General features: G+C 39.3%; 1 long non-coding RNA gene across 1 annotated transcript; it reads left to right on the forward strand.

Moving 5' to 3' along the window:
* Positions 1-1,547: 1,547 nt before the first annotated feature.
* LOC110223032 (uncharacterized) lies at positions 1,548-5,416 on the forward strand. Its single transcript, XR_002328564.1, has 3 exons — positions 1,548-1,766; positions 4,676-4,762; positions 5,370-5,416. It is a non-coding gene; the product is annotated as an uncharacterized LOC110223032 (long non-coding RNA).
* The last annotated feature ends 3,845 nt before the right edge of the window (positions 5,417-9,261 follow it).

Consider the following 9,261-nt stretch of genomic DNA (forward strand, 5'->3'; position numbering starts at 1 on the left):
AAAATTCAACTTGGATGATTCCCATGGTTGGGGGAAGTCAGGGTCACCTTAATTGAATCATTAACATGCAAGGGAGAGAATGATAAGAAGAGAGAAACTCTAACTGTACAAGTAAGATTTCACAATGCCTGTTTAAGATGTAAATGACTGAGGCCACAGAAGTTCAGTAGTTTACTAAGCTGTAATCTGTATGATCCTTCAAACCACCATCTTGTTAAGAGAGCTCTGGTTTCATATAGTTGGTTCCACAGTTGAATTTGTTGTTGTGCAGTCATTGTTTAACTGTGTCTGACTGAATTTTCTTGGCAAAGATACTAGAATGGCTTGCCGTTTCCTTCTCCAGCTCATTTTACAGATGAGGAAACTAAGGCAAGGAGGGTGAAGTGACTTGTCCAGGGTCACACAGCCAGTGTACGAGGCCGGATTTGAACTCAGGTCTTCCTGACTCCAACGCTCTATCCACTGAGAGACCTAGCCAATTTATACTGACTTCCCTGGATTCCTCTAAGTCCCAACTGAAATTTTATATTCTATAGACAGCCTTTCCCAAACTTCTCTTAATTCCAATGGCATCCCTCTGTTATTTTCTCTTTATCCATACTGGGATAAACATACTTGTTTGCTTGTTGTCTTCCCCATTCATTAGATTGTTAATCTCCTTGAGGGTAGGGACTGTCTTTTGCATTTTCTTTTTGTATCCCCAACAGGACAGTGCCTTGCATGTAATAGGCACTTAATACTAATTCACTGATGGTTTAATAGGCTTCCTGTGACACCTGGGGCAGGATAGTATTGTAAACAACCCACATCAAGTTAGCATACAGGTTTCCTCAATCCAAAGGAAGGCAATGCGTCACTTTATTCATCAACCAACAAGAGAGTGTATCATACACGTGTCCACTAGGTGGCTCCAGCCCCCAGCTAAGAGGTCTCAGCTGAGCTCCCCCCCCCCCCCCCCCCCCCCCGCAGCATATATGCATGAAATCACTTACTACCCTCCTGATTCCCAACAGGGTTGGTCGCCTGTTTCACTGGAAGGATTCAGAATTTAGCTAGGGCCTAAAAATGAAGTATTGCTTTAAAATATAAGAAAAGCGATGGTCTACCCCCACTCTACCTCCATGTTTCACACTTTGTTGAACAACCACCACTCTCACGAAGCCTGGCCTCCACTCATTCTACTGTGCCACAGTTTATTTGTCATTGAAAAATGAAAGAAAAGTTAAGTGCTTCTCCGAGGAGCTCTCCACCCAATGCTCTCTCCCTTCCCCTCCCAGCGTTCCCTCTCTGGGGGCTAGAGGTAGACATTCCTGAAGCATTCCGTTTTCCTGCCATGAATCGTAGAAAAGATTAAGGGAAGATTGAGTATCTGGGAACATATCACAGAATCAGCTCTGTAAGTGAGTGAAACATAGGGTCAGAGGAGAGGCAAGCCTCCTGACCTCCCCAGAGTTGATCTCTGACAGTCTCCCTCTCTGAGTCTAGACAAGGGTCAACTTCCTTACTTCCCTTCCTCTCAGGTCCCTGCCTTCTGCTCCAGGGTCTAGACAGACAGATCACAGCCACTCCCTGGTCCCTGCACAGGAAGCTCTCTCAAAAGCCTCCTTTTTCCATCTCTAGCAGCAACTTGCAGTCTGGCCTCATTGCTCTCTTGTATGCCTATCCACAAGTCATTGTCTCGAGGGGAAAAACAAAACAAAACAGGAAAACCCAAGATCTTCACTGTTTCCCTCCTTCCAGTCACAAGGTTTCTCGTCTCAAAACAAGTGAGTAGCCTTTATCATAAGCCTTCTGAAACGGCCTTTCAAAAGTTGTTTTCTTTTGCATTAATATGACGAGGACGATGAGGGTTTTGGAGAGCAGGAAAGGGGCGTGGGAAGGATGGGGTTGACGTGCAGAGTGTGAGGAAACAAAAGATGGTGCCCTTAGCTTCCTATAGACTCAAAATCACAAAGATTCTATAGTGGAGCCATAGGGCAGATGGTTGTCATGGTAGCAGTGGAGATGCTGATTTGATTATATATCCCAAGCAAGACATGGAAAGGGAAGGGTGGTACATGCCTGGTGGCAAGGCATGCATGGTGAGTGCCTGGTCCTACTTGAAGATCAAGGCAGGGACTAGTGACAGAGGGATGAGGCACATTTCAGGCAGTCACCTCCCAATTCTCAGTAAAATCAGTTGTGTCCTAGGTCTCGCTCCAGTATTGAGCAGATTATCTTCCACAGTCCGTGAAATGGTCCAGTCATTCTGAAAGGTGTTTGAAATTACACTCATCTAGCATAGTTTCTCAAGGCCAAATGAGCCAACACCACCTATCTTGTACCTAGTCATTGGTATTTTCTATTTTTTTTTCCTTTTGGCTAGGCAATGGGGTTAAGTGACTTGCCCAGGGTCACACAGCTAGTAAGTGTTATGTGTCTGAGTTCAGATTTGAACTCAGGTCCTCCTGACTCCAGGGCCAGTGCTCTATCCACTGTGCCATCTACCAGCCCCCATCGGTATTTTCTAGATTCAGCTCTGGGGAAGCCTGATTTCTCAATAGGGGAAGTAGTTGACCAAGTTCTCACACTCAGTTGTCACTGCCCCCACCTGAAACCGTCCTGACAAATGCTGATAATTATAGAACTCATTACAGTTAGAGCACAAACTTCTAAGTGGTTTCCCCAGAAATGAGGGAAGTTAAAAAATAATCAATTTATAATATGAATTGTGTATAGGACAGGCCACATGGAAAAACAATGAGAACTATGTGTTAACAAAATGATTTACACAGAAATTAGTATCTCGATTTATTTCTACTCATATAATCACCTGGAAAGCTAATATTTGAACTTTGTTGGGCCATAAAAGTTCTACTAATTAGCAATGTTAACACTGTAAAAACAAACAACTTTAAAAGCCTTAAGAACTTGGATCAATGATTAACCATGATTCCAAAGGACTGATGATAAAGCCTCCTACTCACCTCCTTACAGAGAGATGATGGACCCCACAGGGCAGAAGGAGACAGTATTATTTGGACATGGCCAACAAAGGATTTTTTTTTTACTTGACTATGCATTTGTTATCAGGATTTTGTTTCCCACACTCACCCCCCCCACCCCCACCCTGTTGGGATGGGGAGGAAGAAAAGAAAATTGATTTTTGTTCATTGAAAAAATAAAATTTAATAAAAAAGGTATTTAAAACTAATAATCCATGTTATAAATCATCTTAGCTGGCACCATCCAAACAGTCAAGCTTGGCCTTTCCTATGGCTCTCTCTCCAAAGCTAACTCTCCCCTAGGAGCCAGCTGACTCTCCATACTGAATCACTCTCTTCCCTTCAGCTTGTGTGCCAAAGGAGGGGAAGATGCCAGGACCTGACCTTCCAATGATCATAAGGCCAATGCTACAGAAAAGAAACACAGAAGAGAGGTAAAGGCAGCCAGAGGCCCTGGGACGAGCCCAACTAGTGTAGTTCACATGGCAGGTATGGCTCTGAAAGCCATGATGTTGGCATAGAGAAGAGCTAGACTCCATCCCTAGCTGAAATCATATCTTGTAACCTGGAAGACTTCATCTAGAAGGCCATCAGCCACAAGGTGCCTCTTCTTTTACCAAGTGCGGAACCCTGCATCACTGTGCTTCCTGCTCAGCAACCAGGCAGAGGATTCTCACTGATTATTCATGCTCATAAGTTGCCCCACCCCTCCTTTCTCTAATGCCCACACAGTCCACTGGAAGCAGGAAGAGGATATTTGTCCATACTCACAGTAAAGGGGTAGGATAAGGGAAGGACCTCATTACACTAAAATAGTGACTTAACATCCATGCCTTTTGAACCTAAGATCCTAATACTAGGCATATATACCAAGGAGATCAGTGTTAAAAAGAAAGGCCCCGTATACCCCAAAATATTTGTGATAGCATTTTTTTATGGCAGCAGAAACCTAGAAACAAAGGTAGTGATGTAATAATCCATTATAAGAAATTGTGGATATTGAGAATACAGGGAACATTTACACAAACTGATGCAAAGCGAAGTCAGCAGAACCAGTAAAACATCATACACAACAACTACAACGATGTCAATGAAAATAACAAGAAGAAAAAATAATCCAAACTGAATGCTGTTAAGTGATAATGACCAAGCTTGGCCCCAAAGAAAAGACAGGAGCTTATACCGCTAGTCTCTGAAGAGGTGGGGGATAACGATTGTCGAATATGGCAGATAAGGTCAGATTTGGTTGAAGGTTGATTAGTTTTCTTGAACTCATTTTTCTCTCTCTCTCTCTCTCTCTCTCTCTCTCTCTCTCTCTCTCTCTCTCTCTTTCTCTCTCTCTTTCTTTCTGGTAATAAGCAATATCCCTCTGACTGCAGAAGAGGGAAAGAGATAATGGGAAACTTAGGTGGTTCAGTGGATAGAGTGTTAGCCCTGGAGTCAGGGGGACCTGACTTCAAATGTGGTCTCAGACACTAGCTGTGTGACCCTGGGCAATTCACATAACTCTGTTTGCCTTAGTTTCCTCCTCTGTAAAAATGAGCGGGAAAAGGCAAACCACTCCAGCATCTCTGCCAAGAAAACTCCCAATGGAATCACAGAGTTGGACTAAATGACTAAACAGCAACAATAGATGACATCTACAAAAAAGATGCAAGAAAATGAAATTTGAAAAAATATATATTTCCCAGGTTGAGTTGGGGATCCTTTGGTCCTGGACTGGTGCATACAGTAGAAGAGGAATGAAAGAAGGGCAGATCATAATTTCCTGGTCTAAGGTCAGTGGAGTTCTGTCCTACTACCTCTACTACCTACCTCACAGATTGTTGCAAGGATTGAATAATAATGTATACAAGGGCTTTGCAAACCTGAAAGCCTTACATAAGCCTCAGCTATCATTTATTTCAATAAGCATTTATATTCAGCCCCTACTGTACATAATTTAAGGTGCTGCATTAGGCATTGTAGATAGAAAAAAAAAAGAACCAATTCTTGCTTTCAAGGAGCTTACATTCTTTTTTTTAGTATCACCACCATGATCTTCACCACTATTGTCATCATTTTCTCCTCTTTTTCAATGGGTTTCATATAGACATGGTGCTGGGACAAGTTGATATACAGCTATTATTCTCATATTCAATATCCTACAGGCTATTTGTTGTACAAGTGGGTTAAAATGACTGATTTTTATAATTGAATAATTAAACTATTATACAGGCTTAAAGAAAGCATCATCAACACAACTTCAAGATGACAGGGATGATATTATATACCTCATTCTGTTAGCACATGGTTTTGATTTCTTCTACTAAACCTTGGGAAATTTGTTTTGCTTGACTGTGCATATTTGTTATAAGATGTTTGTTTTTCTTCTTTTTTGGCAAGGGAAGTGAGATGGGAGGAGACAGAATAAATACTTGATAATTACAAAGGTAAAATATAATTTATTTATATAATTTATAATTTAAATATAATTAAATACAATTTTAAAAACTGTATATCCTAATAAATTAATTTGTCCTTACCACTCCATGTTTTATTATATGTTGCATCATTTCTACCAGATCTTCCCTTAAGCAGCATCAAATAGTAAGTCTGGGTTCCTTAAGGATAATCGTTCTGCATTTTCTGGTGGGAATGCCCTAAATCCCTATCACAAATCTGTTAATTTTCCTAAACAAGTTCATGTGCATGTCACCCATGGAGAGCCTTTTGATGTGACATTTGAAGTGTGGCCATCTGGAGGCAAACCAATATTAGCTACATTCAACAAATTCAATACTATATGCCTATCTTGCTTCAGGAACTTACTAGCTTTGTGGGCAAGTCACTTCACCCTGCACCTCAGTTTCCTCATCTGTAAAATGAGCTGGAGAAGGAAATGGCAAACCACTCCAGAATCTTTGCTAAGAAAACTTCAAATGGGGTAATAAAGAGTCAGACACAACCAAAACAAATTGCTCTGTCCCTTTGAAACTAACTTTTTAAAGTTGCTTGTCATGTGCTCTGCCATCTATCAATTCTGTTCCTCTTTCTTCATCGGGAACTGTTCATCTTTTTATAGGCTGATTTTTTGTTTTTTGGAGTAATGAGTCTTATGTTTCTCTTAATACTGAATGCGTCTTTGGATACTTTCTAAATTCATTTCTGTCCATTTTATTGTTCCAAAAATGTTCATTAAAGCTCATCTTTCATAGGTATTAATTAATGTGTTCTTCCTGTTGATCTTTATATTTAGCAGACCAGCAAGTAAGCCTCTTAACATATTCAACCTTGTATCTTGCTCAGAGAATACTAAGGTATTTATAAGTATTGCTTTTATCCATTGCTTCAATTTGACCTGTGGGTTCAAGCTCAAAACCTTCAGTCTCAATTTTTTCCTTAGTATCCATTAAGAATTGTATACTTGTCAAGTCCAGACAGTGTATCCCAGTGGGTAGAACACAACTGTTAGTACTAATGGTCCTGGGTTTGAATCCCAGCTCTGATATATCCTACGTATATCACTTTAGATAACTCAACCTTCTAAGAATTCAGTCGCCTCATCTCTAAAATGAGATTTCTCTATTTTACAGAAGGACCTCTAAGGTCCCTTTAAGTTCTAGGTCTATGATTCAAATGAAATTTTGGTATCACTGGAGAAAATTTCCAATGATGGTGATTCCTCTTTCTTCTCATCTTTTTCAATGAACTTTTTCAAATAGAACTGGTCCTGGGACAAATCCAATTTTATTTTTTATAGTTAATATTCTACAGACATAGGGACAAAATAACTACTTTTTTTTAGTGGAATAAATGCATTAGGATGCAAGCTCATTGTTTTTGTAAGATCACCAAAAGCATCCTTGGTACAACTACAATAGGAGACTGGACAAGAAGGGTGGCATTTACCACATTGTTTTCCCCCATAATTTTGATTTCTTCTGCTGAGTTTCTGTATTTTATTATTCTATTTGTTATAATTATAAAATACATTTTATAGGTGTACAAATATATTATTTTGAAAGATTTTCATTCCACGCAACACGGAAATCTGTATTCCTAGATAAGTATGGCTCATCTATTGAAAATACTATAATCCTTTCTGATAGTGATGATCTGACCCTGAACTACCATCATAGATCCCTCAGTTTCCATAAACAAATCTTCATGACTTTGTTGGTTGTCGGATATTTCAATATTGAGGCACTGCGGAGAGAGTTCATGTGGATGTCAACCAGGAAGGAAGGGCCTTTTGGTTCCATTCTTGGATCTTGGTTGTTTCATAGGTCAATTACTTTCGTTTACATTTGACAGATCCAGTGGCTACTTGCCTAGAAGCTAGAGTTTGTCATTAACCTGGAGATAACTGTTTTGTCATTCATTTGATCAAACTCACATTATTTTTGTGCTCTTCTTCTCCCAAACCAAGCTAGATGTTCTTTGTCCACCTTCCTTTGGGGTTCTCTCACTTCTGACTCCTCTGCTTCTCAAGTCTTTGAAATACAATTTTACATGATGATGAATTGTTTATTTTGTCCTTTGCACTGCTTTCATTCCTCATAATGCCTTAATCTTTTGACTTTGTTTCCAACTGCCATTTAATGGAATCCAAAATTTCTGAGATGCTTTGTTTTCCACTTTCTGCATTCTATATCCCTTCTTGTCATTTTAAATTAGGCAATCTAGCATTCACGTTTTCTACTGCATACATGAACTAGATGTTGATATGCTTTTTGAAGACTTCCAATAGCTCTCTACAATCACTTCTGCCATGATGTTATTTGATACTTGTCCTTAGTGTTATTAGCTAAAACGAAGTTAAATATTATTAAAAATAAAATTAATAAATTAAGATTATTCGTAAAAACGTCTTTCTTCTTATGGTTCTTACCACAACAACAACTGCAGCATAGATTACTGTGTGCAGGTGCTGAAATGTGTTTACATTTCTTGGCAAATATTATGGGGCAGGGGAATGAATTCATTCATGATGGTTTTAGCAGGTAGAGTTTTTTAAAAATTCTTTGTTTTAACATAATTGATCTGCTGGTTAGATTCATGCTGTCAAACTCAAAAAAGATTTTTCTGAATTCCAGTTTAAGTATTCCCATTTTCTTTTCAAAATCCTTTGCTACTTTACTGCTGGTTTGGTCATCTTTAGTTGTTAGACATAATTTCTAGAGTTCATATTGTGAAGAATTTCTATGATTTCAGGGTATTTTGGTTTTCTCTCTTCAGACTGTGGTGTGCCACAGTTTTCTCATCTGTAAAATGAGGATAATAATACCTGTAGCAACTACTATTGCAGGTTTGCTTTGAGGCAATCTCCTTGCAAATCTTGAAAACACACTGAAATCTGGGCTGTTATTGTTATTCTTTAGTGAATCACAAAGAGAAGACCCAAAAGAAGGGAACACCGTGAGAACTAGAAGCAAAGTCCCACAGGGAGCTCACAGCATAAAATATTTTAAACTGTGGGGGGCCAAAGCATCAGTTCCTGTTGTGATATACACAGTGTACCCAACATGTGGCCTAAGAGGAAAAAAAACCCCAGTGGTGGGAAAAAAAGAACAACTCTTGAATGGTGCTGGATTTAGCTGCCATGTGTGTAAAGGATGTAACTGCACTAGTGTGTGTTCCTCTGTTGAAGAGTCAAACTGTGAGTCACAAATGACAACTTTTGCTAAGTTTTTTTCAGTTTCCTGTCCCCAGAAATGCCCTCTTATAAACAACTGGAAGAGCCCCTTCTTTGATGACTCCCAAGAACTTCAGGGACTTTGTTAGCAAAGGTGGCCGCAGCTCAGTATTTGAGGAAGATGTTGGAGGATCTATAATCAATGCTGTGAAAGTGCAAAAGTGAAGGCAGATGGTAGTTAGCACAACTGCTAGCAGTACTCAGTTAATCACCCTGTGTAAACAGCTGATTAATAAACACTGGATGCTAACGAAGCATCAAAATTCTCAATAGATCATTTTAATAGCAGTAGTGGGGGGGTCAGGGTTAAATTCATTTTGTGTATGATTTTTAACAAAATAATGACCGATAAAAATGATTGTAAATGAAACTATTTTTCCGTCATTTATTTTCTGAAAGAAAATAGAACACTGAATCTACATCAATGTTAAGAATTTAACAAGTAACACAGCGACAAAACTGTTGCGTTCATTTCCACTCTCCTTCTGAATTCTTTTCTATTTTTTCAGGTCTGTTGCAGTTATTCATCATGTGTTTATAAACCTGTGTTCAGCGTGTAGACTGTTCTTCTGATTCTGCTTTCCTCATGCATCTCCCCAT

Source organism: Phascolarctos cinereus, unplaced genomic scaffold (assembly GCF_003287225.1).
Source record: "Phascolarctos cinereus isolate Bilbo 61053 unplaced genomic scaffold, phaCin_HiC Scaffold_9;HRSCAF=440, whole genome shotgun sequence".
In the NCBI taxonomy this organism is placed as follows: domain Eukaryota; kingdom Metazoa; phylum Chordata; class Mammalia; order Diprotodontia; family Phascolarctidae; genus Phascolarctos; species Phascolarctos cinereus.